Genomic DNA, 26,557 nt, shown 5'->3' on the forward strand with positions numbered 1-26,557 from the left:
CTCAAGTAAGCAAAGGTTTCTTAACAGGCAAGTATATTCCAAGGATTTAGAGCAGTGGTCCCCAACCTTTTTGGCGCCAGGGACCAGTTTTGTGGAAGACAGTCTTTCCATGGATGTAGGGCAGAGGGGGATGGTTTTGGGATGAAACTGTTCCATTTCAGATCACCAGGCATTAGATTCTCATAAGGAACGTGCAGCCTAGATCCCTTGCTTGCACAGTTCACAATAGAGTTCGTGCCCCTATGAGAATCTAATGCTGCCACTGATCTGACAGGAGGCAGAACTCAAGCAGCATTGCTCCCTCGCCTGCCGCTCACCTTCTGCTGTGTGGCCCGCTTCCTAACAGACCACGGACTCATACTTGTCTGTGGCCTGGCAGTTCAGGACCCCTGGCTTAGAGTCCCAGGAGCTGGGCAAGGGCCAAACCTTTCCTTGGAATGTATAAGGTTTAAACAAGCCAGACTTCCTAAGTTAATTCTTTACTGTATGATGATACACCAGGGCTGTCTTACAGGACAGCAAACTACACTAAGGAGAAACTGCTGGGAGTAAAACAAAAATTGAACAGGATAGGGCAATAGTAAATGTAATTTTTTTTTTTTTCTGAGATGGTCTCGCTCTGTTGCCCAGGTTGGAGTGCAGTAGTATGATCACAGCTTACTGCAGCCTCATCCTCCCTGGTCTCAAGTGATACTCCCACCTCAGCCTCCTGAGTAGCTGGGACTACAGGTGCATATCATCACACCTGGCTAATTTTTTATACTTTTTTGTAGAGATAGGGTGTCACTGTGTTGCCCAGGCTGGTCTCAAACTCCTGGGCTCAAGCAATCCACCTGCCTTGGCCTCCCAAATTGCCGGGATTACAGGCATGAGCCACTGCACCCAGCCTCTCATGTTTGTTTTGTTTTGTTTTTATTATTATTTGACAAAGAAAAATCGTATATATTTATGTATTAACAGAGGTAGTGGGGAAAAACAGTGTTTCTCTTACTCTTAACACAGCTAATGCAACACTTCTGACGTCAGATTCTTCAGTGGATATCACCTGGGTATCCTCCAATTCAATTCTGATGCTGCCTGGAAATACTACTATTAGAGGGCTCAGTACCACAAGACTGCCCTCACTTCAGATGCCAATTATAAGTCCCAGATTGTGACCTACACTTCTGACCAGCCAGCTATAAATCAATGACCCCCTCCTTGGGTTCAATTAATTTGTTAAAGCAACTCCTAGAATTTAGGGAAACACTACTTATATTTACCCATTTATTATCGAGGGTATTACAAAGGATACAGATGAATAGCAGAAGGAAGAGATGCATAAAGTGAGGTGTGGGGGAAGGGATGCAGAGCTTCCATGCCCTCTCTAGGCATGCCACCTTCTAGGAATCTCCCTGTGTTCAACTATCTGGAAGCTCATCCAAAGCCAGTTCTTTTGGGCTTTTATGGAAACTTCATTATGTAGGCATGATTGGTTATATAATTGGCCATTGGTGATCAAGTTAGCCTTTTGCCCTTCTCCCCTCCCCAGAGTTTATGGTGGGTCTGCAAGTCTCAATCCTCTAATCATGCTTTGGTCTTTCTGGTGACCAGCCCCCATCCTGAGGCTATCTAGGGGCCACCAGTCATCATCATCTCATTAGTATAAAAAGTCACTCATCGCTCTGGAGATTCCAAGGCTCTTAGGAACTCTGCGCTGGGAAATCGGGAATGTATTAGACTGTTCTTGCACTGCTGTAAAGAAATACCTGAGACTGGGTAATTTATTTATTTATTTATTTATTTATTTATTTGAGACGGAGTTTCACTCATGTTACCCAGGCAATGGCGTGCAATGGCGCGATCTCAGCTCACTGCAACCTCCGCCTCCTGGGTTCAGGCAATTCTCCCGCCTCAGCCTCCTGAGTAGCCGGGATTACAGGCACGCACCACCATGCCCAGCTAATTTTTTGTATTTTTAGTAGAGACGGGGTTTCGCCATGTTGACCAGGATGGTCTCGATCTCTTGACCTCGTGATCCACCCGCCTCGGCCTCCCAAAGTGCTGGGATTACAGGCTTGAGCCACCGCACCCTGCCTAGACTGGGTAATTTATAAAGAAAAGAGGTTTAATTGGCTCACAGTTCCACAGGCTATACAGGAAGCATAGCAGCTTCTGCTTCTGGGGAGGCCTCAGGAAACTTACAACCATGGCAGAAGGTAAAGGGGAAGTAGGCACATCTTACGTGGCCAGTGCATGAGGGAGAGAGGGTGGAAGAGGTTCCACACAGTCTTAAACAACCAAATCTTTGAGAACTTAACACCAAGGGGATGGTGCTAAGCCATTCATAAGAAACTGTCCCCGTGATCTAGTCACCTTCCACCAGGCTCCTCCTCCAACATTAGGGATTACAATTCGAAATGAGATTTGAGCAGGGACACAGATACAAACCATATCAGGTGATGAAAACCAAATATATCTTTTTTTTTTTTTTTTTTGAGATGGAGTTTCTTGTTGCCTGGGCAACAACAGTGGCATGATCTTGGTTCACCACAACCTCCACCTCCCAGATTCAAGAGATTCTCCTGCTTCAGCCTCCCAAGTAGCTGGGATTACAGGCATGTGCCACTACGCCCAGCTAATTTTGTATTTTTAGTAGAGATAGGTTTTCTCCATGTTAGTCAGGCTGGTCTCGACCTCCGAACCTCAGGTGATCCACCCACTTCAGACTCCCAAAGTGCTGGGATTACAAGCATGAGCCACTGTGTCTGGCCCAATAAATATATATCTTATTATAAATCAGAATATCATAGGTGTACAATATGATGTTATAAAATATACATTGTGGAATGGCCAAATCAAGCTAATTAACATATACATAACCTCAAATACTTATTTGTGGTGAGAACATGTAAAATCTACTTTCAGCAGTTTTCATGTATACAATACATTGTATATTAGTCTGTTTTTATACTGCTATAAAGAACTGCCTGAGACTGGGTAATTTATAAAGGTAATATATACATTTATAAGGTAATTTATAAAAGAGACTCACAGTTTCACATGGCTGAGGAGGCCTCAGGAAACTTACAATCATGGCAGAAGGTGAAGGGGAAGCAAGGCACCTTTTTCACAAGGCGGTAGTAAGAAGTGCCAAGCAAAGGGGGAAGAACCCCTAATAAAACCATCAGATCTTGTGAGAACAGACTCACTATCATGAGAACAGCATGGAAGTAACTGCCCCTCTGATTCAATTACTTCCACCTGGTCTCTCCCTTGACACATAGAGATTGTGGGGATTACAATTCAAGAGGAGATTTAGGTGAGGGCACAAAGCCTAACCATATCAATTGTTACTAACCATAGTCACCATGTTGCGCAGTAGATCTCTTGAACTTGTGTATTCATTTCCTGTGGCTACTGTAACAAAATACCTTACGCTTGGTGGCTTGAAACAACAGAAATTTATTTTCTCACAGTTATACAGGCCAGAAGTCTGAAATCAATATCAGTGGGCCAAAATCAAGTATCGGCAGGACCCTGCTCCCACCAGAGGCTGCCAGGATTCCTTGGCTTATGGCCACATCACTCCAGCCTCCATCTTTGTAGTCACATTGTCTTTTGTGCCATCTCGTCTACCTCTCTCTTATAATATCATCTATGATTGCATTTAGGGCTCATTTAGATAATTCAGGTGATCTCCTCATGGCAAGTTCCTTAACTTAATCACATCTGCAAAGTCCTTTCTTTAGCCAAATAATATAGCATTCACAGGTTCCAGGAATTAACACATAGATATCTTTTAGGGAGTCATTATTCAACCTATGCAATCCATCCTGTGGTTCTCAAACACTGATGTTCATCCCACATAAAAAATACATTCACCCTATCCCAACACCCTCAAAAGTGTCAGTTCATTACAGCATCAACTCAAATTCAAAATCTTAGTTGAATATCATGAGCTCAGAAGTCGCAAATCTCATCATGTAAATCAGGTTTTGGTGAAACTAAGTATGGCAACCCAGGGTACAATTCCCCTTTATCTGTGAACCTTGTGAAGTAAGAAAATGGTTATCTATTCCCAAAACACAAGGGTGGGATAGGCACAGGATAACAGTTATAGACATTCTCATTCTAAAAGGGAGAAAAATTGAAGGAATTAAGAAGTCGTAGTTACCAAGCCACTTTGAAACCCAGCAGGGGAGATTCCACTAGAGTTCAAGGCCTGGAAATAATCCTCTGTAGTTCAAGAATTGACACTATGGGCCCCAAACTCCATGCTTGGAGTCATTCTTCCTTTTTATTGAATGGTAGCTTGGGTTAGAAGCTTAGTAGTTTTATCACCCTGTTTCTTGCCTGAAGAATCTTTGGAATCTGTAAGCCTTCCTTCATTTCATTCCATCTCTGTCTCAGTATAAGTTGGCAATGCTTCTGCTGGCATAACATTCTTTGAAAACCTTGCGGATCTCCTGTATATGTTGCAGGGATTCACACCATCAGGCAAGAAGGTCTTCCACAGGCTTTCCCTTGTTAATCCCATCTCTACTCCTGGCTTCTGCTGTAAAGATTGAGGGGGTCCATGAATTACATGCCTAATCTCTTCTGTAGTAGCAAATGGTTACCCAGCCATACCTTTGTCCTTCTCTCCAGAGCATGCTTTCCTAAAAACAAATATCCTAATTTTAGTAGCTTTGGCAACATGGATAGGCTAAGAATTTCTCAAATTATCAAGTCCTGATTCTTTTTATTTATTTATTGAGATGGAGTCTCGCTCTTTCACCCAGACTGGAGTGCAGTGGCGCAATCTAAGCTAACTGCAACCTCTGCCTCCCAGGTTCACGTAATTCTCGTGCCTCAGCCTCTGGAGTAACTGGAATTACAGATGTATGCCACCACACCCAGCTAATTTTTGTATCTTTAGTAGAGATAGGGTTTTGTCATGTTGATCAGGCTGGTCTTGAACTCCTGACCTCAAGTGATTCTCCCCCCTTGGCCTCCCAAAGTGTTGGGATTACAGGCATGAGCCACTGTGCCTGGCCCTGATTCATTTTTGCTTAGCAGTTCTTCCTTCAGTTTATCACTTCCCTCTCACATTTTACCATAAGCAGCAAGGAAAAACCAGGCTGCACTTCAACACTTTGCTTGGAAATCCCCTTAGCTAAATATGCAAGTTCACTGCTTATAAGTCTGCTTTTAACATAATGGTAGGATTAGCAATTAGCTTAATTGCTGTTTTCTGTCACTTTATAATGAGGATCATCTTTCCTATAGTTTCCAGTAAGATTTCCTTCTTAGCCCTCACCAGCAGCACTTTTAATGGTCATGTTTTTATTAACATGCTTATGATCATACATGTATTCTCTAAGATGATATAGACTTTCTCTACCATTGTCTTTATTTCTTCTGAGTCCTCATCAGCAGTGCCTTCAACATCCATATTTCTACCAACAGGGTGTTTTAGGTAACCTGGGAGTTTTCTATAATGTTTCTCAACAATCTTCCAGCCTCTACCTATTAACTAATTACTCTATTCCAAAGCCACTTCCACATTTCTGGGTATTTTTTACAGCAACACCCCACTTTTGCGACCAAACCAGTTTCCTATTGCTACTGTAACAAATTACCACAAACTTGGTGACTTGAAACAACAGAATTTTATTTGTTCACAATTCTAGAGTCCAGAAATCTAAAATCAGTATGGCTGGGCCAAGATCAAGGTGTTGGCAAGGCAGCACCTCATTCCTTGGCCCTTCCAGCTGTCGGTGGCCGCCGGCATTCCTTGGCTTGTGACTACAACACTCGAATCTATGCCTCTGTATTCATATTTTCTTCTGCTATTTGTGTCATCTTCCTCCGCCTCCCTCTTATAAAGACACTTGTGATTGCATTTAGGGCCTATGTTGATAATCTAGAATAATCTCTCCATCTCAAAATCTTTAAGTTAATCACACCCCAAAAGTCCTTTTATCATATGGTAACATACACAGGTTCCAGGGATTTATCTTGGGGAGTCATTATTCGGCCTACCTCAATAAGGGAAGAGATTGTTTAAAGTGGGGGAACAGAGCCAAGAATCTCAGAAACAAGCTTCCATAATTTTTAGCACTATGCAAAAACAACAGAAGAGGGAGCTCTGACACTTGAAAAGCTACCCTGAACCCCACCTCCTTCTGAAAGTTCAGGAAAACTAATTTGATATAAAGAAGAGCAACAGAAATATACAGAGGACAAATCCCATACAATATTGCTGTAAGAATAAAACAATAAGGGGTAGAATACCATTCTTGGACACAATGGAAGAATGCCAAAAACACAGGCTCACAGAATGCATCAAAATTATAGCCAACTATTTTGAACAAGCTAAACGACATTAAGAAAATGATGTGAGACAATGAAATAGTAACGTAAATAAGAAGTAGAAAAACTCACGATAGATTTCAGAAAATATTTGGGAGTAAAAGAGAAAATCTTTCAAAATAGAAAATTAAACTGCAGGGAACACAGAGCAAATAAACACAACACAGATGGCTTAAAAGAAATAGAAGGTGGAAAGGAGGAACATATTTTTTACAAAGAGAAATAATAGTATTTGAGGACAAATGACAAATATCACAGTTAGAAAAAGAAGATCCAATTCATATATGCTAGGAGTCCTTGAAGAAAACAAAGACAAAAGGATGAAAACAAATACTAAAAACTATAAATCAAGAAAACTTCCTAGAATTTAAAAAAAGAAAAATGGAAACTACATATTGGAAGAACACATCAGACTTCCTTTTGCTTCTGGCCAAGATGGAGTTACAGGAACCGGATTTACTCTTCCACTTGAAACAACTGTAAAAATGATAAAATATATGAAACAATGAGGCCGGCCATGGTGGCGCATGCCTGTAATCCCAGCACTTTGGGACGCCAAGGCAGGCAAATCACTTGAGGCCAGGAGTTGGAGATCAGCCTGGCACATGACAAAACCCTGTCTCCACTGAAAATACAAAAATTAGCCAAGCAAGGTGGTACACACCTGTAGTCTCAGCTACTTGGGAGGCTGAGGCATGAGAACTCCTTGAACCCAGGAGGCAGAGGTTGCAGTAAGCCAAGATCGCACCACTGCATTCCAGCCTGGGTGACAGAGTGACAGTCTGTCTTGAAAAAAAGAATTAAAAAAAAAAAGAATGCAGGTCTGAAAAATATCTCAAGCACCAATCTTAGGTTTTACAATAGTGATGTTATCAAAAGGAACAATTGGGGATGTTAGGAACCTTGTGGCCTCTGGCTGCATGACTTCTAAACCAGATTTTCTCATCTTGTGGCTAATTTGTTGGTTTTATAAAAGCTGTCTGGTCCCCAGGCAAGAAGGGGGTTTGTTTTGGGAAAGGGCTATTATCATCTTTGTTTCAAAGTTGAACTATAAACTAAGGCCCCATGGTGGCTCACTCTGGTAATCCCAGCACTTGGAGGGGTTGAGATGGGTGGATCGCTTGAGGTCAGGGGTTCAAGGCCAGCCTGGCCAACATGGTGAAACCCTGTCTCTACCAGGAAAAAAAAATTAGCTGGGCATGTTGGCACACACCTGTAATCTCAACAACTTGGGAGGCTGAGGCAGGAGAATCACTTGAACCCAGGAGGCAGAGGTTGCAGTGAGCCAAGATCACGCCATTGCACACCATCCTGGGTGACAGAGTGAGAGCCTGTTTCAAAAAACAAAGAAGAAGAAGAAGAAGAAGAAGGAGGGGGAGGGAGAGGGGGAGGGAGAGGGGGAGGGGGAGGGAGAAAAGAAGAAGAAGACTAAATTTTTCCTATAGTTGGCTTGGCTTATTCCTGGGAATGAATAAGGGCAGTTTAGAGGTTAAGGGCAAGATGGGGTCAGTTAGGTCAGATCTCTTTCACTGTCATAATTTTTTTCACTGTTATAATTTTTTTAGTCATTTCAGTATTGTTATTGTGAGACTGGATAATATGGGTGCCTAGAAAGGGATTAACAGAGCAGGCCTGAGACTGTTATGCTGAGAAAAACTTACTCTCAAGGTTTGCCCTTGCCTGGTGTCTGGGAACTTGGGATTTCTGGAGGGTTCCCACCCTTCCCCAACTGATAAGGTTGGCTCACTGTGTCTACGTTGTGCTGACAGTCTGGTTTATGCTGGCCATCGGCCTCCCTTCTGGGAGTCTGGAATATTAGTGCATGCTAGGCAGAGAGCTTGTAAACTCCCAATAAAAACCTTTGACACTGAGTCTTTAGTGGGCTTCTCTGGGCAGAAACATGACACACTTGTTGCTGCACTGTTGATGCTCTGGGGAGAGTGCAATACGTGGGAGCCTTCCTGGGAGGGAAATAGAGGGAAGGGGGATGAGAAAATCATTCCTGGGTGGCTATGGAGTTACCTATTACATAAAACAGCAGCTGAGCTGCTTGCTATCTCTTATGAGAAGTAGAAGTTACTCGTGGCATTTGAAAATGATAAGTCCATCCATACACAGTTGGCTTGCTGGATCTCCTGGCTGCTTTTGACCATACTGGCTAAAGATAGGAAGAAATGCAGCTCAGAGGATGACTTTGGTTTTTGTTCTCTCCTCCAATTGGGAGGAAAAAGGGCCCAAACATTCCCCCCAGTGAGCTTCCTATGTACTAAAGACCGGCTGGGCACAGTGGCTCACACCTGTAATCCTAGCACTTTGGGAGGCCGAGGTGGGCAGATTGCTTGAGGTCAGGAGTTTGAGACCATCCTGGCCAACATGGTGAAACCCCATCTCTACTAAAAATACAAAAATAATCTGAGTGTGGTGGCAGGCACCTGTAGTCTCAGCTACTTGGGAGGCTGAGGCAGGAGAATGGCTTGAACCCGGGAGGTAGAGGTTGCGGTGAGCCAAGATCATGCCACTGCACTCCAGCCTGGGCAACAGAGAGAGGCTCTGTCTCAAGCAAAACAAAACCAAACCAATGAAAAGACAAGAATGTTCTAAGTTTGCATTGCTCACTCCTCCAAATAGTAGAAAAATAGTTAAATCAGTCCCCAGTGCTGGAGCAAGGCTTTAGATAAACCGGAGGGGAAGAAAGGGTAAAAAACATTCCCCCCCAAACAAGAAAACCACTCCAGCCTTTTCTATAGCTTACTAGCTGCCTCTGCAACACAAAGCCCTCCTTACACTGCAACCTTCATCCCTGGCAGCTGCAATGCTAACTTTGTAAATGCTGTGTGGAGACTAAAGCAACTCCATCTTGGATGCTAATCCACCATGTTGACTTCAAATTAACCCCAGTTCCAGGAAGGCCTCTAAGATTTCCAGTCTAGCTATCTTTCCTTGTGTAAGAGCACATTCTTACCGTAAATCTTCCCCTTAGGTGAAAATAACCTTGATCGTTCTTCAATTCTACACATCACTTTTTTTTTTTTTTTTCTTGAGACGGAGTTTCACTTTTGTCGCCCCGGCTGGAGTACAGTGGCACGATCTCATCTCACTGCAGCCTCCACCTTTCAGTTTGAAGCAATTCTCCTGCCTCAGCCTCCAGAGCAGCTGGGATTACAGGTGTCTGCCACCACGCCTGGCTTTTTGTGTGTATGTGTATTTTCAGTAGAGACAGGTTTCACCATGTTGGCCAGACTGGTCTTGAACTCCTGACCTCATAATCTGCCCACCTCAGCCTCCCAAAGTGTTGGTATTAGAGGAGTGAACCACTGCACCCGGGCTACACATCACTTCTGAATCACCCCTTCCCTATGGTATATAAGCCCTGAGTCTGGGGGGCAATGGCACGGGGATCCACTTTCTCCTCTCACTGCTGCCTGAGATGCAAACATGTCTTCTGATCACAAGTCCCTATTAAATGTTTTCCTTCTGAGAAACTGGATATGTCAGCCTCTTTCTTTGGCCTCTCAGCTTCCTTGGACTTTGGGGGTAGGTTTGTATAGACCTGTTCACTATGGAACATGCTGATTTTACAGCTAGGGGTTTGGGGAAAACAGAGGGGAATGTTTTTAAAAGGCTTTGTTTTTGTGGCTATTGCATCTGGGTGTATGATAAAAACTGATGTAAAATGGTATATGCTTCATTTCATTGATGTTAGACAGATCATCCTGATAGGGAAAGCTGCAAAGAAAACAAACAAACAAACAAAAAAAAAACAGTGTTAGTGGATCAAAGTTCCCTTGCTTTTTGCTCCCTGTGGGTGGATTGCAATTTAAACTCTTTGAGGATTGGAAACAGAACCATGACCACTGATTTTTGCCCATTGGAGCCTCTGGAAGAAGGGAGAGAACATAAAAAGGGAGGCAATCTCCAGGTATAAACATACTTCTGGGAGTTTTCAAAAACAGCTTTTAGTTTGCTAATGTGCTCTTGCTGCCATGAACTGCCTGACCCATAGAGGCTGATGGTTTTCAGCCTGCTGTGCATATATTTGAGTGGGTCTATTTGGCCTCTAAAATGAACAAGATAAAAGGGACTTTTAGAAAAGCCTTGTCACTTGGTCTTGGAACACAGCTGTCTGGCTCTTCCTTGTATTGGCTTTGCTGCTACTGAAGGAAAAAATCCAGATTCATAGATCTTAATTGCCTGTGCTTGCCTCTGAGCTGAAACTTGATGCTGTCTTCCGCAGCTGTTTCAGCTTTGCCATGAGCTGTGCGGAACTGAAGGCTCATGTCAAATAACAGACTCAGATTCTGAACCATTGCCCATTTAAGACAGCCTCTGGGGGGCTATAAACAACGAAAATACGGACGCTGACGGGACTGTCTGGGTCACTAAAAATGCCAACAGGAAAGGGTGTGTTCTCATGAGACCATCTAAAATTGGGTGGCTGAATGGCTCTAGATTTCTGATACAGAGACGAAATGCATTCCTAACTTGTGAGTTCTCATGAAATCTTCTGGTCAGGGAAGGATGCATCACAGGGAATATGACCCTTTCATCCACTCCTCACAGATCAGACCAGCCCCTTCTTTGAGATGTCTCATTGCTGTTGACTTGTTGCATTCAGCTTTCAGGATTAGATGCAGTTTGTGCCAATGGACTGATAGCCTGACTCTATTTCCCTCACCTTTCTTTTTTTTTTTTTTTTTTTTTTTTTTTTTTTTTTTTGAGACAAGGTCTCACTCTGTCACCCAGGATGGAGTGCAGTGGCACAATCATGGCTCACTGCAGCTTCGATCTCCTGGGCTCAGGTGATCCTCCTACCTCAGCCTCCCAAGTCGCTGGGACTACAGGCTTGGGCCACCCAGCTAGTATATATCTTTATTTTATATTATTTTAAGAGATGGGGTTTTGCCATGTTTCCCAGGTTGGTCTTGAATTCCTGAGCTCAAGCAATCTGCCCCCACCTCCGCCTCCCAAAGTGTGGGGATTACATGCATGAGCCACCAAGACTGACCTACTTCCCTTTCTCCTGGTGCACACATCTTAATATCTTAGTAAAACAGTTTGATTATTCAATGCAGCTGTCCCCAGCAGGAGATTGATTTTTTTTCCCCTTAGGCTGCTCACTGGGTAAATGATGAGGAAGAAAGGAATGGGAGGTTAATGGAAACCCATTTTGAGAACATTTGCAAGTTCACGATTTTTCCTGACCAATTGCTGGACATGATGTGTCTTTCTGGTTAAACTGCATAAAAATATTTTCCTGGGAAAATATTTATTTCCTTCTAGCATATAACCCTTCCAGAAAAATGGTCTGGATAAGAGTAAAATGATTGGGAAATATGAAGTCATGATTACTGGATGAGACATACTGATTTTGTAACAATGGAGAAAAGAGAAAAACCCGGGGAAGTGCAGGGGTGTAGAGAGAGTATTCATGATCTTTGTTTTTACGGAACTGCTCCTGGCAGCTTTCCCCTCTTCCTGTAGAATAATGCCCCATGTTTCATTTCCAATCTGCTGTGAGTGCTTTGAATGTAAATTGGCTGCTGAGCCTCTGATGACCCCTGACAGCACTGACTGTGACACAGCAGGGTGGCACCTGCTCCTATGCTGTGCCGGCAGAACACCAGCAGATGCCATCCACATGCATGAATTAATGTCATGGATAAGCAAAACTGAGGGAACCTGACTACCTCTGGGTAGTCCCTTGAAAGCAAGGACTAAACTGAATTATTTGGATTAAACTCAATGGGAGTTTCCCTCATGGGAGGCTACACTCAGAAGCCTGTTAACCTGCCCTGGCTGACTAACGTATGCCCTGCTCAGGGTACCTGAACAATTGTAAACTCCTGGTTTCCAGGGCTATCACACGTTCCCTCTGGGATTTTACTTGCGTTTGCACCCTACCTGTCCCAACACTGCTTCAGCCCGGAAGATGTTGACATCAGCTTCAGTTTACTGGCCAGAGTGGTGCTGAGCCTGAATTGATGTGGCAGGCTGGGCAAAAAGGGGTTAATACAGAAATTTAAGGAAGAAGCCACCTGACTTTAGAAGATGAAATTTTGTGGTTAATGGAATTTGGGGTGTGTGTGTGTGTTGAGACAGTGTCTCACTCTGTTGTCCAGGCTATAGTGCAGTGGCGTCATCTTGGCTCACTGCAACCTCTGTCTCCTGGGTTCAAGCAATTCTCCTACTTCAGCCTCCCAAGTAGCTGGGATTATAGGTGCCCACCACCATGCCCAGCTAATTTTTGCATTTTTAGTAGAGACGGGATTTCACCACGTTGGCCAGGCTGGTCTCGAACTCCTGACCTCAGTCCATCTACCCGCCTCAGCCCAAAGTGCTGAGATTACCATGCCCGGCGCCTAGCTAAATTTTTTTTCAGTGTTTTTGTAGAGATGGAGGGTGTATTAGGGTTCTCTTAGAGGGACAGAACTAATAGGATATATATATGTGTGTGTGTGTACACACACACACACACACAGACACACACACACACTGTCAGCAAGCTGAGGAGCAAGGAAAGCCAGTCCGAGTCCCAAACCTGAAGAACTTGGAGTCCAGTGTTTGAGGGAAGGAAGCATCCAGCGCCAGAGAAAGATGGAGGGTAGGAGTCTAGGCCCATCTCACTCTTTTCTCGATTTTCTGCCTGCTTTATATTTGAAGGAAGCTGATTAGATTGTGCTCACCAGATTAAGGGTGGATCTGCCTTCTCCAGCCCACTGACTCAAATGTTCATCTGTTTTGGGAAACACCCACACAGACACACCCAGAATTAGTACTTTGTATCCCTCAATCTACTCAATCCAATCAAGTTGACACTCAGTATTAACCATCACAGGAGGTCTCACTATGTTGTCCAGGGCGGTCGCCTGGGCTGAAGCAGTCCTGCTGCCTTGGCTTCCCAAAGTGCTGGGATTACAGGTGTGAGTCATTGTGCCCCACCTGGAACTTGTTTTAACTGGCTAAATCCAGGACCCCTGGAGGGTATAAGTGAGGTTAAATTTGCAGAGTGGTCTCACCCAACTGCATGGGGTTCTACTGATAATTTTGCTGTGAAGATGCCAGGGCCAAGGGGTGGACTAAGCAGAAGGGGGTTAACATAGCAATCCTGGAACTAGTATTTTTTGGAAGTCCTGCTTACAAGGTTGGCCCTTGGCTGGCAGTTGGGAACTTGGATTTTGGGAGTATTCCCAGCATTCCTGAACTGATAAGGATGGCTTGCTGTTCCTAACCTGTTATGCAGACAGTGGTTTCTGCTGATTGCTGGCTTTCATTCTGGGAGCCTGGAATTTTGGCAAGCACTAGTTAGAGGGTGCCTAATGATCAGCCCCCAGTGAAACCCTTGGGCACCAAACCTCTAATGGGCTTCCCTGGGCAGACGCATCACACATGTGTTGCTAGGCTTTCGTTGCTAGAAGGATGGCTCCATGCAAGCCTCCTGGGAGTGGGAGACAGCATCTGTGTATGCATCCTTCACACTCTGCCTCTGTCTTTTTACCTTGATGATTCTGTCACGTATCCTTTTGCTGTCATAAACCTTAGCTGTGAGGACAATTATATGCTATGCTTAGTGCTGTGAGTTCTTCTAGCAAGTCACTGTATGGGGGGGTGGTCCTGGGACCCCCCCCCAACAGAATGGGATAAAATAAATGAATAATTATGAGATATTCCAATTCTATCATCCTTGCATCTTTGAGAACATGTAGTTTTGTTGTGAAAGAAATGAAATACAGGCCAGGTATGGTGGCTTATGCCTGTAATCCCCGCACTTTGAGAGGCCGAGGTGGGTGGATCATCCCTGAGGTCCGGAGTTTGAGACCATCCTGGCCAACCTGATGAAACCCCATCTTTACTAAAAATATAAAAAAGTAGCTGGGTGTGGTGGTGGGCACCTGTAATCCCAGCTACTCATCAGGCTGAGGCAGGAGAATCACTTGAGCCCAGTAGGCAGAGGTTGCAGTGAGCCGAGATTAAGCCACTGCACTCCGGCCTAGGCAACAGAGGGAGACTCCGTCTCAGAAAAAATAAATGGAATACGGATACAATATAGAAGAGCTTAAGAAAAAAAACCCCTATATTCCTGAATTTGAGTTGGAGATATCAATATGATCTCACAAGAGTTTATTTTTTTTTTAAAAGAATGCACGTGCATGCACACATGCGCGTGCGCGCGCACACACACACACACACACACACACACACACTTTATAGCTCTGTCTGTTGAAGAGGCCTACAAACAATGACCAATACAGTAGTAATGAGCAACTCTGGCAACCCAAATTGTGACCTTGACATTCCATTTCCCATGAAAAGGAATCAGTACTAGGTCTGGTACTGGAAATGTACAAGATGATCCTGGAATCTTGTCATAAGAGCAGATAGTGAGAAAGCTGTTAATATCTACTAGGGTCAAGTCAAAAGGATGTGGGCACCAATTCCAGGAGTCTCTCACAGGCCACAGATGAAACAATTTGAGCTTCAAGAAGATAATAACTGCAACTTGACTGAAACCTCCCTAATATGTTTAAATTCTTTAGTTTACAATGTTCTTTTTAAAAAATAGTTACCTTTGGAAAATGATAGGGAACCAATCATTTTCTTGAAAACTGATAAAGTGACAAAGAATAAAGCATTTATGTTGCCTTTCCTAAATAAACTGTATCATCAGTAACCAAATGGTAAATGAACAAAAGCATCTCTATGAAAGTGTTGCAATTAATAAAAAGGATTGTTGAAATGTGTATATTGTCATTTTGTAACCAGTAATGAATTTCATGGATATTCTAGGCATTGAAGCATCTCAGCTGCTAACATCACAAGAGTGACAGCCAGACATTCTATGCCCCCGATGAGAGCACATGCCACCACCTGTAGTCTTGCTAAAGGAATTAAGCCTGAACCAGATCTGGTCCCTGCATTCACCTGCCAATTTACAGGAAACATGGGGTACAGAGAAATATATTGCCAGGCACGTGCAATCACCCAAATCCAGGTTGTGAAAAATCCAGATTTGAGTGAGAACCTTAAAAGTAAGAGAGATTTAAAAATATAATCTTTTTTTTCATGAGCAAGAAATGAAATATAATGTTTGAGGATGTACACTTGGGTGATATAATTATAAAGAAATGCAAGGAAGTAATTACTATAAAGGTCATGGTCATGGTTGGTGAGTTGAAATTGGATGGGGCTTCTGGGGTGGCTGGCAAAGTTCTTTCTTGAAATAGGTGGTTGTTACAAAGGTGTGTGCCTTGTAAGAACCAGTTAAGCTATACCTTGGTGTTATATGGTTTTATGTAGCCATATTTTATTTTGCTTTAATAAAGTCTTGAGCTATTATTGGTTTCTTCCTTATAGTAGAAAATATTTATTTCAAATGCCCAGTCATGGCTGGGCGCAGTGGCTCCCACCTGTAATCCCAGCACTTTGGGAGGCTGAGACGGGTGGATCATTTGAGGTCAGGAGTCCAAGACCAGCCTGGCCAACATGGTGAAACCCTGTCTCTACTAAAAATACAAAAATTAGCTGGGTGTGGTGGTGGGTGACTGTAATCCCAGCCACTCGGGAGGCTGAGGCGAGAGAATTGCTTGAGCCCGGGAGTAGGAGTTTGCAGTGAGCAGAGACTGCACCATTGCACTCCAGCCTGAGCAACAAAGCAAGACTCCATCTCAAAAAACAACAACAGGGCTGGGCGCAATGGCTCACGCCTGTAATCCCAGCGCTTTGGGAGGCTGAGGTGAGTGGATTGCCTGAGCTCAGATGTTCGAGACCAGCCTGGGCAACATGGTGAAACCCTGTCTCTACTAAAAATACAAAAAATTAGCCAGGTGTGGTGGTGTGCGCCTGTAGTCCCAACTACTTGGGAGGCTGAGGCAGAATTGCTTGAACTGGGGAAGCGGAGATTGCAGTGAGCCGAGATTGTGCCGCTGCACTCCAGCCTGGGCAACAGAGCGAGACTCCGTCTCAAAAACAATAGCAGCAACCAACCCAAATGCCCAGTCATCATCCATTTAGATTTAATTTTAAGTGTATGTTGCAAGAGTCACTGCCTGATATTGTTTTATTCCTAGTTTCAGATTTCTTTTCTAAAGTGAGAGAACTTCATTATTTGCCTTTAGTCTAGAACATTGCTGGTAAATTATCTATACAGTATTCTTTGTTGAAAAATATCTTTGCATTGACTGATAAGAATTTTCATACTTATTTTTAAGATGAAGTAAGTGAAAATGAAACAACTTTTCAATATTCTCATGTCTAAAAAGAGGAAGAGCTGGAATTGAAACTGTCATTAATTCTACCCAGAATGTCATTGGTATTTCCAGTATTTCATCATGACTAAAATCTAGAGTTAATTTTCACTGAACTTTGTATACTGTATGGTATGTAGCATAGTGGCCTATATAAAATTTGCCAGGCAAATGTATCTTAGGCGGGTTTCAGTCAAGTTGCAATTATTATCTTCTTGAAGCTCAAATTGTCTCATCTGTGGCCTGTGAGAGACTCCTGGAGTTGGCTCCTACATCTTTTTGACTTGACCCTAATGGGTTTAAATTTTAAACATTTTAACTGTGGTAAAATATACACAACATAAAATTTACCATCTTAACCATTTTTAAGTATACAGTTCAGTAGTATTAAGTATGTTCATGTTGTGCAACCAATCTCGAGAACTTTTTCATCTCGCAAAACTGAAACTCTGTACCCCTTAAACAACAACTCTTCATTTCCCCTCCCCAGCCGCTGGCACCACCGTTACTACTTTCTGTCTCCATAAATTTGACTACTTTAGGTACTTCATATAAGCGGAACCATACAGCAGTTGTCTTTCTGTGACTTGCTTATTTCTTTTAGCATAATGTCCTAAAGGTTCATCCCAGTACAGTTTAAAAAAAAATTTTTTTGAGATGGAGTCTTGCTCTATTGCCCAGGCTGGAGTGCAATGGTAGGATCTTGGCTCACTGCAACCTCTGCCTCCCCGGTTCAAGCCACTCTGCCTCAGCCTCCCGAGTAGCTGGGATTACAGGCACCTGCCACCACGCCCAGCTAATTTTTATATTTTTAGTAGAGATGGGATTTTACCATGTTGGCCACGCTGGTCTTGAATTTTTGACCTCAGGTGATCCACCTGCGCCCTCCTCCCAAAGTGCTGGGATTACAAGCATGAGCCACCTCGACTGGCCTCAGTTTTCTTTCTTTCTTTTTTTGAGACACAGCCTTGCTCTTGTTGCCCAGGCTGGAGTACAATGGCTTGATCTTGGCTCACTGCAACCTCTGCTTTCTGGGCTCAAGCAATTCTCCTGCCTCAGCCTCCTGAGTAGCTGGGAATACAGGTGCCTGCCACCACACCTGGCTAATTTTTTGTATTTTTAGTAGAAGATGGGGTTTGGTCAGGCTAGTCACGAACTCCTGACCTCAGGCGATCTACCTGCCTCGGCCTCCCAAAGTGCTGGGATTACAGGCGTGAGCCACTGCACCCAGCCTGGCCTCAATTTTTTTTCTTTCTTTTCTTTTTTTTTTTTTTTAAGGTAGTCTCATTATGTTTCCCAGGCTAGTCCCCAACTCTGGCCTCAAGTGATCCTCCTGCCTCAGCCTCAGAAGTCATTGAAATTACAGGCATGAGCCACCACACCTGGCCACAAACAATTTTATGGTGCCACTTTACCAAGTTCTTCCCTTTTGGGAAGAAAAGAGGCCCTACCTTCCTGGAACCACAGTTCCACAGACAGCAGAGGAGGGTTCCCCTCCCTCAGAGCTGTGGCTCCTGTAAGGTACTATTTGGCCACTGCCACTGCTACCATGAGATTGTTTAGGGGCCGGGACGCAGGAGACAAGAGAAAATAAAATAGTGGGGGATTTTCATACTCTCTCAGCCCCAGGAGTTCTCTTTCCTATTTCTCAAGCCCAAACTAGGGCTTCCCTAGATCTCTGTCTGCACAACAGGGCTCACTTCTGGACTTCAATCTGCCGTAAGTTCAGGCTGGAGAATACTAGAGGCGGAAAAAAAGGTGAATACTACATTTTAGTGCTACTGCAAATGTTGGTCTTCTTCCTCAGTCCTCCTGCTATTTACTTTTCAAAGCCCTAAAATAGCTGCTTCTGATACTTTGTCCAGATTCTACACCTGAATGAAATCTGTGGAGTTGGCCAGGCACAGTGGCTCACACCTGTAATCCCAGCACTTTGGGAGGCTGAGGCAGGTGGATCACAAGGTCAGGAGTTCAAGACCAGTCTGGCCAACATGGTGAAACCCCGTCTCTACTAAAAAAAAAAAAAAAAAAAAAAGAAAAAAAAGGAAAAAAAAAAAAACCAAAAGAAAGAAGGAAATCTGTGAAATCTGTCTCCCCTGCAAGGTTCGGCCAGTGATGTCTCTGCTCAGATATTTTCTCTTGTTTTGTATCCTTAAGGCTGGCTTTCTAGGGGGTCATCCCCTGTCTATACAGCTTGGTGTTCAACCAAAGACTTATCAGAGGTTGTGTTCAGTCATGTTAAGCCATCTTTGACTTGCTTTACTCCTAAGGAGCACATTCAAACCTCAGGCCTTTTACGAGCCCAAGCTGGCTTTTACTTTCAACCAGGCTTGCTTGTATCTCCTTTGTGCATCCACTGGCTCAGTAGGTCACGGATATGGGGGTGGTTTCGGTCTGCTCTGATCTCTGCTACCCATGTCTCCAGTCTGCTGAAGGTAGAGGGAGACTTTGTCAAGTCCCTTGTGGATAGCTTACCTTCCAGATCCCCATGTTCAATTCCCAACAGATTAGTCCATTGCTTGCCCCAAGAAGGCTGTAAGGCGAAGCTAAGGGTGGTGCTGGCCCTCTCCATTTGCTTGCTGTGGAGATAGCCCAAATCCTGTTAGCTATCTCCAGCAGTGGCAGTGAAGCCTGTTGTTTTCATGGCCTCCCTTGCCCAGGGAGGGCACCGACAGAACTGGAGGAAGGATAGGAGCCACACTGGGAAAAATCCACCATAGACAACACTGTTCTGAGCCAAAGTTGATTTGTTTTGATGAATAAAACACCTCTCAGTTTGTACTTATGCATTCAGTTGAATTCCAGAGTATGGAAAGGGTTGCTTTTAACACTTTTCGCCAGCTTTTGGAGTTGCTTTCCAGGGAGAGGACTTGCCAACCTCCTTATTCCTTCATGCCAGGAGCACAATCTGCCTTATGTTTTTTCTTTTCTTTTTATTAAAAAAAAAAAATTTTTTAGAGATGGGGTCTCACTATGTTGGCCAGGCTGGTCTGGAACTCCTGGGCTCAAACAATCCATCTGTGTCAGCCTCCCAAAATGCTTGGATTACAGGCATGAGCCACTGCACCCAGCCAAGCCTTCTATTTTATACAAGCAAAAAGAATAGAAGAAAGCAGCTTACCTGCCACCAGCCCTAAACCTCACTTTAAAATCAAGTCAGTTCATATGGCCAAGGATGCTGAGGACTCCAAACTTTCCCATCAACCACACGCTGTCCCAGAATACAACTACACTCCACCATTACCTTCCTCTATATTCCAGAGCTGAATTCCCATGACCTGTAACCTCCAGTCACTTCCCCAAATTGAATGTGTATGGCAACAGTGATCTATATAACCAGACCTAACATGCTTACAAAACATCTCCCACTTTTTCATTTTCAACCCCTCCATTGCAACTATTCGCATCCTAAAGCTTGGATATAGCTTTATTTTATTTGTATATCCAATATGAGATCCTCTTTCATTACTAGGTGAGTTAAATCATTTATATTCAGTTTGAGTTTTTGATCTTATCTCTAGAGCAGTGAGTCTTTTTTTTTTTTTTTTTAAATGGGGTGGAGTCTCGCTCTGTCGCTGAGGCTAGAGTGCAGTGGCACGGTCTTGGCTCACTGCAACCTCCACCTCCTGGGTTCAAGCAATTCTCCTGCCTCAGCGTCCTGAGTAGCTGGGATCACAGGCACATGCCACCACGCCTGGCGATTTTTTGTATTTTTAATAGAGATGGGGTTTCACCATGTTGGCCAGGCTAGTCTTGAACTCCTGACCTCAGGTGATCTGTCTGCCTTGGCCTCCCAAAGTACTGGGATTACAGGTGTGAGCCACCGTGCCAGGCCAAGCAGTGGGTCTTAACAGGGGGCAGTTTTGCCCCCCCAAGGGACATTCAGCAATGTCTGCAGAAGTTTGTTTTGATTTTCACAATGAGGGAGTGGTGGTGCTACCAGCATCTAGTTCGTAGAGGCCAGAGATGCTGCTAAACATCCTATAATGCACAGTCTGCTCCCCCACCACAAAGGAGTTGTTATAGATGTTCGAGAGTCATATATTTATTTCTCAGTCATTATCTCCTAGAGGTAATCGTTGGCATTGCTGGGCTGTGAATCACATGCTATAAATCACCTCCACAGAACACTCCATTTTCTGGCTTCCAAAGGCTCCTAATCACTGCTTCGCATGCCCAGCAACACTGACCCCAGGATCTGGTGTTGATTAACAAACACTGATCCATAATCACTTCTATCTACTGTCCCCTAGAAACCCACTTGCTTCATCCCCAAACCCCTTAATTACAGATGCTTAATCACTAAGAGGCATAGATGTCATAAGACTAAGGCCCCACCCAGACCACATGGAACAAAAGCTACCCCACAGGCAGTAGTCATGTGACCCCTACCCACTGACCCCTAGAGCACCCACATCCCGGAAGCCCGCCAGTCACTATCTTGTAGCCTGGAAGTTGTCACTCCCATCCTCAGAAGAAAGAGAGCTGAACAAACTGAAACACAACAGCTCTTCCCATATTTGTCAGAGAATTGAGGACACAGGGCAAATTGACACCCTGAAAAAGTGGAAAGACAGAGCAAAACAGAGAATCACAGCTTACCAGGAGCAGGAATGACTAGGGAAAGTTAAAACAACGAATGAACTTTGTTGGGGTCTGAGCTGCTCTCAACTGCTGGACATGAAGTTTCTGTGCCCCCTCATCCCTGCCAAACTTGCCATAATCCAGCTTTCCAATATATGGCAGGTGTAATCTGGCAGGTGTAAGTAAGTTGAAACATCTCTTCATGTTTCCTTTTTTTGTTGTTTTTTTTTTTGAGATGGAGTCTTGCTCTGTTGCCTAGGCTGGAGTGCAGTGGTGTGATCTCGGCTCACGGCAACCTCTGCCTCCCGGGTTCAAGCGATTCTCCTGCCTCAGCCTCCTGAGTAGCTGGGATTACAGGCACCTGCCACCACGCCTGGCTAATTTTTATATTTTTAGTAGAGACAGAGTTTCACCGTGTTGGCCAGGCTGGTCTTGAACTCCCAACCTCAGGTGATCCACCCACCTCAGCCTCCCAAAGTGCTGGGATTACAGGCATGAGCCACTGTGCCCGGCTGCTAAGATATTTCTTAGCATCTCTCTTGTGAACCGCATGTCATATGCTTTGCGTATTTTTCTATTGAAGTTCCTAGGTTTTTGCTGTGGCAGCTGATATGCAGCAGTTCCTTGTATATACTAGATACTGTTCTTGGTTGGTGTTAGACACTTAAAAGATCTCCAGTATTTCCTGTATCAGTTAACTTTATCATTTCCTTAACTGAGCAGAAATCCTTCTGTAATATAATGATATGTATCAAATTTTTGCCTTATACATTGTGTATTTGTAGTTTTCTTTAAGAAGTCCTTCTTTGCCATACCTAAGCAGGGCTTTAAAAAATATACATTTGGTTTGAATGTGTACAGTATACAGTAAAGACGTATATAGAGACTCACCACCCTATAGCGCAACCCTATAGGGTGACCCCAATAAAGTCACTTTCACTTGTAAGTGAAATTCCTCCCCTGTGGAGAAACTGTTAGGCTTGTAGCATGCAATATGCTCACAGTAGAGGCACAGTGGAGGTTGGTTCTGAAGTGAGAAAAGAGGCACCATCACTCCTCTAGGCTCGTCCTCAGGTTGGATGACACACTCAGGAATAGGGGTGCATCTCGGACCTACTCAGTTCCCCCAGATCCTTACCTAAGTTGCAGTGAGTCTGATTTCCTGTGGCCCTAAAGACAGGAGCAGAGCAACTTCTCTGTACTGACCTCCCCAGACCTAAGACCACACCATTCCCTGCCCCCCAAACACCAGCAGTCTCTTTGCCCAACCTGCTGTAGGGCTGTCTTTTCTACCTGATATCATGCTCGCACTCGATAACGATTCCTTTAAAAATCCTATATAGGGTCGGGGGCAGTGGCTCATGCCTGTAATCCTAGAACTTTGGGAGACCGAAGCAGGTGGATTACCTGAGGTTGAGAGTTTGAGACCAACCTGACCAACATGGAGAAACCCCATCTCTACTAAAAATACAAAAATTGGCCAGGCATGGTGGCCATGTTTGTAATCTCAGCTACTCAGGAGGCTGAGGCAGGAGAATCACTTGAACCCGGGAGGCAGAGATTACGGTGAGCCAAGATCGTGCCATTGCACTCCAGCCTGGGCAACAAGAGCGAGACACCGTCTCAAAAAAAAAAAAAATACCCTATATAGAAGAAGAAAGTGTGTTTTTTTTCCCCATTAGGAGAGATCAACATTATACAACATTGACAAAGGTGTCAGAAAATAGTTCCTCTCACTCTTGCAAGAAATGAGATTCGTAAAAATATTTAGGAGGGAAATGTATCAAGATCCATCCTCTATCTTTTTTTTTTTTTTTTTTTTTTTTTTTTGGGAATGTGGCTGGTCTCAAACTCTTGGACTCAAGCCTCCCAAAGTGCTGGGATTACAGGCATGAGCCACTGCACCCAGCCAAGACCCGCCCACTTAAATAGCTGCACCATAATTCACTGAATCATTCCTCTATTGAATTCTCCCCCATTTACTATTTCAAAGAGCTGCACTAAATATCCTTGGACATATATTTTCATTTACTTTCTCTGATATTTCTAATGATAAAATATAATATCCAGTCATTGCAAAGAATTAGAATACAAAAGATAATTTATAATTTGACCTCCCAGACTTCATCACTATTAATGTTTCTGTGTGTATCTTTCCAGCAAGGTCTAAACTTGCCAACATTATTCTAAAAATCTCTGGTATTATTTTGAAACCTACCTTAAAAAGTGTTTATTATTTTTATTATAAATATTTTCAAACTTATATAAAAGGAGAACTATTAGTAAAATGGGCCTTCAGGTATTTATCACTTAGCTTCAATAATTATCTATATATCTAAAATAGTGGGGTTTTTTTTGAGATGGAGTTTTGCTCTGTCACCCAGGCTGGAGTGCAGTGTGCGATTTCAGCTTACTGCAACCTCTGCTTCCTGGGTTCAAGCAATCCTCCTGCCTCAGCCTCCCAAGTAGCTGGGGTTACAGCATGCACCAGCATGACCCAGCCAATTTCCATATTTTTTTGTAGAGACAGGATTTTGCCATGTTGTCCAGGCTCGTCTCGAACTCCTGAGCTCAAGCAATCTGTCAGCCTTGGTCTCCCAAAGTGCTGGGATTACAGGTGTGAGCCACTGCCACCCAGCTTAAACTTACTTTCTTTATAAATTACCCAGTCTCAGGTGTTTCTTCTTAGCGATGTGAGAATGGCCTAACATACACACTCAAGGGAGTGGTCTCTTTCTCTCTCTCTTTTTTTTTTTTTTTTGAGACAGAGTTTCGCTCTTGTTGCCCAGGTTGAAGTGCAATGGCGTGATCTCAGCTCACTGCAACCTCTGCCTCCTGGGTTCAAGCAATTCTCCTGCCTTAGCCTCCCAAGTAGCTGGCTACAGGTATGCGCCACTATGCCCAGCTAATTTTTTGTATTTTTAGTAGAGATGGGGGTTCACCATGTTGGTCAGGCTGGTCTTGAACTCCTGACCTCAGGTGATCTGCCCGCCTCAGCCTCCCAAAGTGCTGGGATTACAGGTGTGAGCCACAGTGCCCCACCTAAAATAGTTTTATCTGTACTTCAGTTCCCCAATGAAGTATTCAAAAGAACGACCCAGATACCGTGTCATTTTTTTCTTTTTTACTATGCTCAAAACTACATAGGATAAAATTTACTATCTTAGCCATTTTTAAGTATACAGTTCAGTAATGTTTATTATATTCACACTATTGTGTGACAGATCTGTATTTTTTTTCATCTTGCAAATCTCAAACTCTACACCCCTTAAACAACTCCTCTTTCCCTTCCCCTCAACCCGTGGTAATCACCATTCTACTTTATGTTTCTATGAATTTGACTACTTTAGGTATATTATATAAGTGAAATCATAATCATACAGTGTTTCAGTGTTTATCTTTTTTTTTTTTTTTTGAGATGGAATTTTGCTCTGTTACTCACGCTGGAGTGTAATGGTGTGATCTCAGCTCACTGCAACTTTCGCCTCCTGAGTTTGAGCAATTTTCCTGTCTCAGCCTCCAAAGTAGCAGGGACTACAGGCACAGGCCACCATCCCTGACTAATTTTTGTATTTTTGTTAGAGACGGGGTTTCACCATGTTGGCCAGGCTGGTCTCGAACTCCTGATCTTAGGTGATCCGCCCGCCTCAGCCTCCCAAAGTGCTGGGATTACAGGTGTGAGCCACCGCACCGGGCCCAGTGTTTATCTTTTTGTGACTGGTTTATTTCACTTAGCATAATGTCCTCAAGGTTCATCCATGTTGTAGCATGCATCAGAATAGCTTCCTTTTTAAGGCTGAAGAATATTCCATTGTACGGATAAAGCATTTTTTAATTTATCTATTCATCCATTGATGGACATTGCTTCCATCTCATGGCTATTGTGGATAATGCTGCTATAAGGCTGGGTGCAGTCCTCCCAAACTGTAATCCTAGCAGTTTGAGAGACTAAGGCAGGATGACTGCTTGAGGCCAGGAGTTTGAGACCAACCTGGGCAACATAGCGAGACTCAGTCTCTGTGAAAAATTAAAAAATTAGTCAAGCACAGAGGTGCGTGCCTCTGGTCCCAGCTACTAGGGAAGCTGAGGTTGGAGGATTGCTTGAGCCTGGGAGTTGGAGGCTGCAGTGAGCCATGATCACACCATTGTACTCAGCCTGGGGAAAAAAATACTGCAGCTATGAACATGGATGTGCAAATATCTCTCCAAGACTCTGCTTTTAGTTCTTTTTGATATATGCTCGAAAGTGAAATTGATGAATTATATGGTAGTTCTATTTTTATTTTTTTGAGGAACCTCCAAACTGTTTCCTATCAATTGGACAATTTTACATTGTCCAATTCTGGTCCCACAAAAAGTGCACCAGAGTTCCAATTTCTCTACCTTCTCACCAACACTTGTTATTTTCTGTGCCTTGTCTCCTGCCCCTCTGCCAGTAACAGGAAGTACTAGAGACAGAGGCCCAGCCATTGACTAGCACCTTAGTCAATGCCAGGCCCTGACTCATCCCTCCATTTATTCCTGTCACAGTGACAAGATGAAAGAGAAAGGACACATCAGGTGTGGAGAACACATGAAGAGAGGTCCTGGCTGGGGAGAACAGTGAGGGGAATTGAATGGGGGAGTTTCCATTTCTCACCTCTAGTCTCTTTCAGTTTCACTGTGAGACAGAGTAAAACCCTGTCTTAAAAACAACAACAACAACAACAACAAAACAAAAAACAGGCGGAGGCATGCATGATGGCTCATCCCTGTAATCCCAGAACTTTGGGAGGCTAGCTGGGAGGATCACTTGAGCCTAGGAGTTCAAAGCCAGCCTGGGCAACATAGTGAGCCTCTGTCTCTACAAAGAATTTAAAAATTCTCTGGGTGTGGTAGCGTGCACCTGTGGTCCCAGCTACTCAGGAGGCTGAGGTGGGGGGGATCACTTGACCCCAGGAGGTTGAGGCTGCAGTGAGCTGTGATTGCACCACTGCACTCCATCCTGCACAACAGAGCAAGGCCTTGTCTCAAAAAAATAAATAAAAATAAAAAGAGCTCAAATAAACTGAGACAGAGATTCAAACAATGGTTACAATGGATAGGGCTTGGAGGGGAGAGAAAATGGGGAGATGAAGGTCTAAGGATACTAAATTGTATTGTATTGTATTGTATTGTATTGTATTGTATTGTATTTGGGATTTTTGCTAAATAAGTGGATTTCAGCTGCTCTCCTCCCAAAAAGTAACTGTGAGATGATAGATGCTATGTTAATCTGCTTCATTATAGTAACCATTGTATTATCTACATGTATCTATGTATCTGTATGTATCCCATGACATCATGTTGTAAACCTCAGATATACACCATAGCATTTATTTTAAAATGAAATAAAAATAGGCTGGGCGTAGTGGCTC

This window comes from Sapajus apella, unplaced genomic scaffold (genome assembly GCF_009761245.1).
Source record: "Sapajus apella isolate SASKATOON/1434 unplaced genomic scaffold, GSC_monkey_1.0 scaffold103, whole genome shotgun sequence".
Classification (NCBI taxonomy): Eukaryota; Metazoa; Chordata; class Mammalia; order Primates; family Cebidae; genus Sapajus; species Sapajus apella.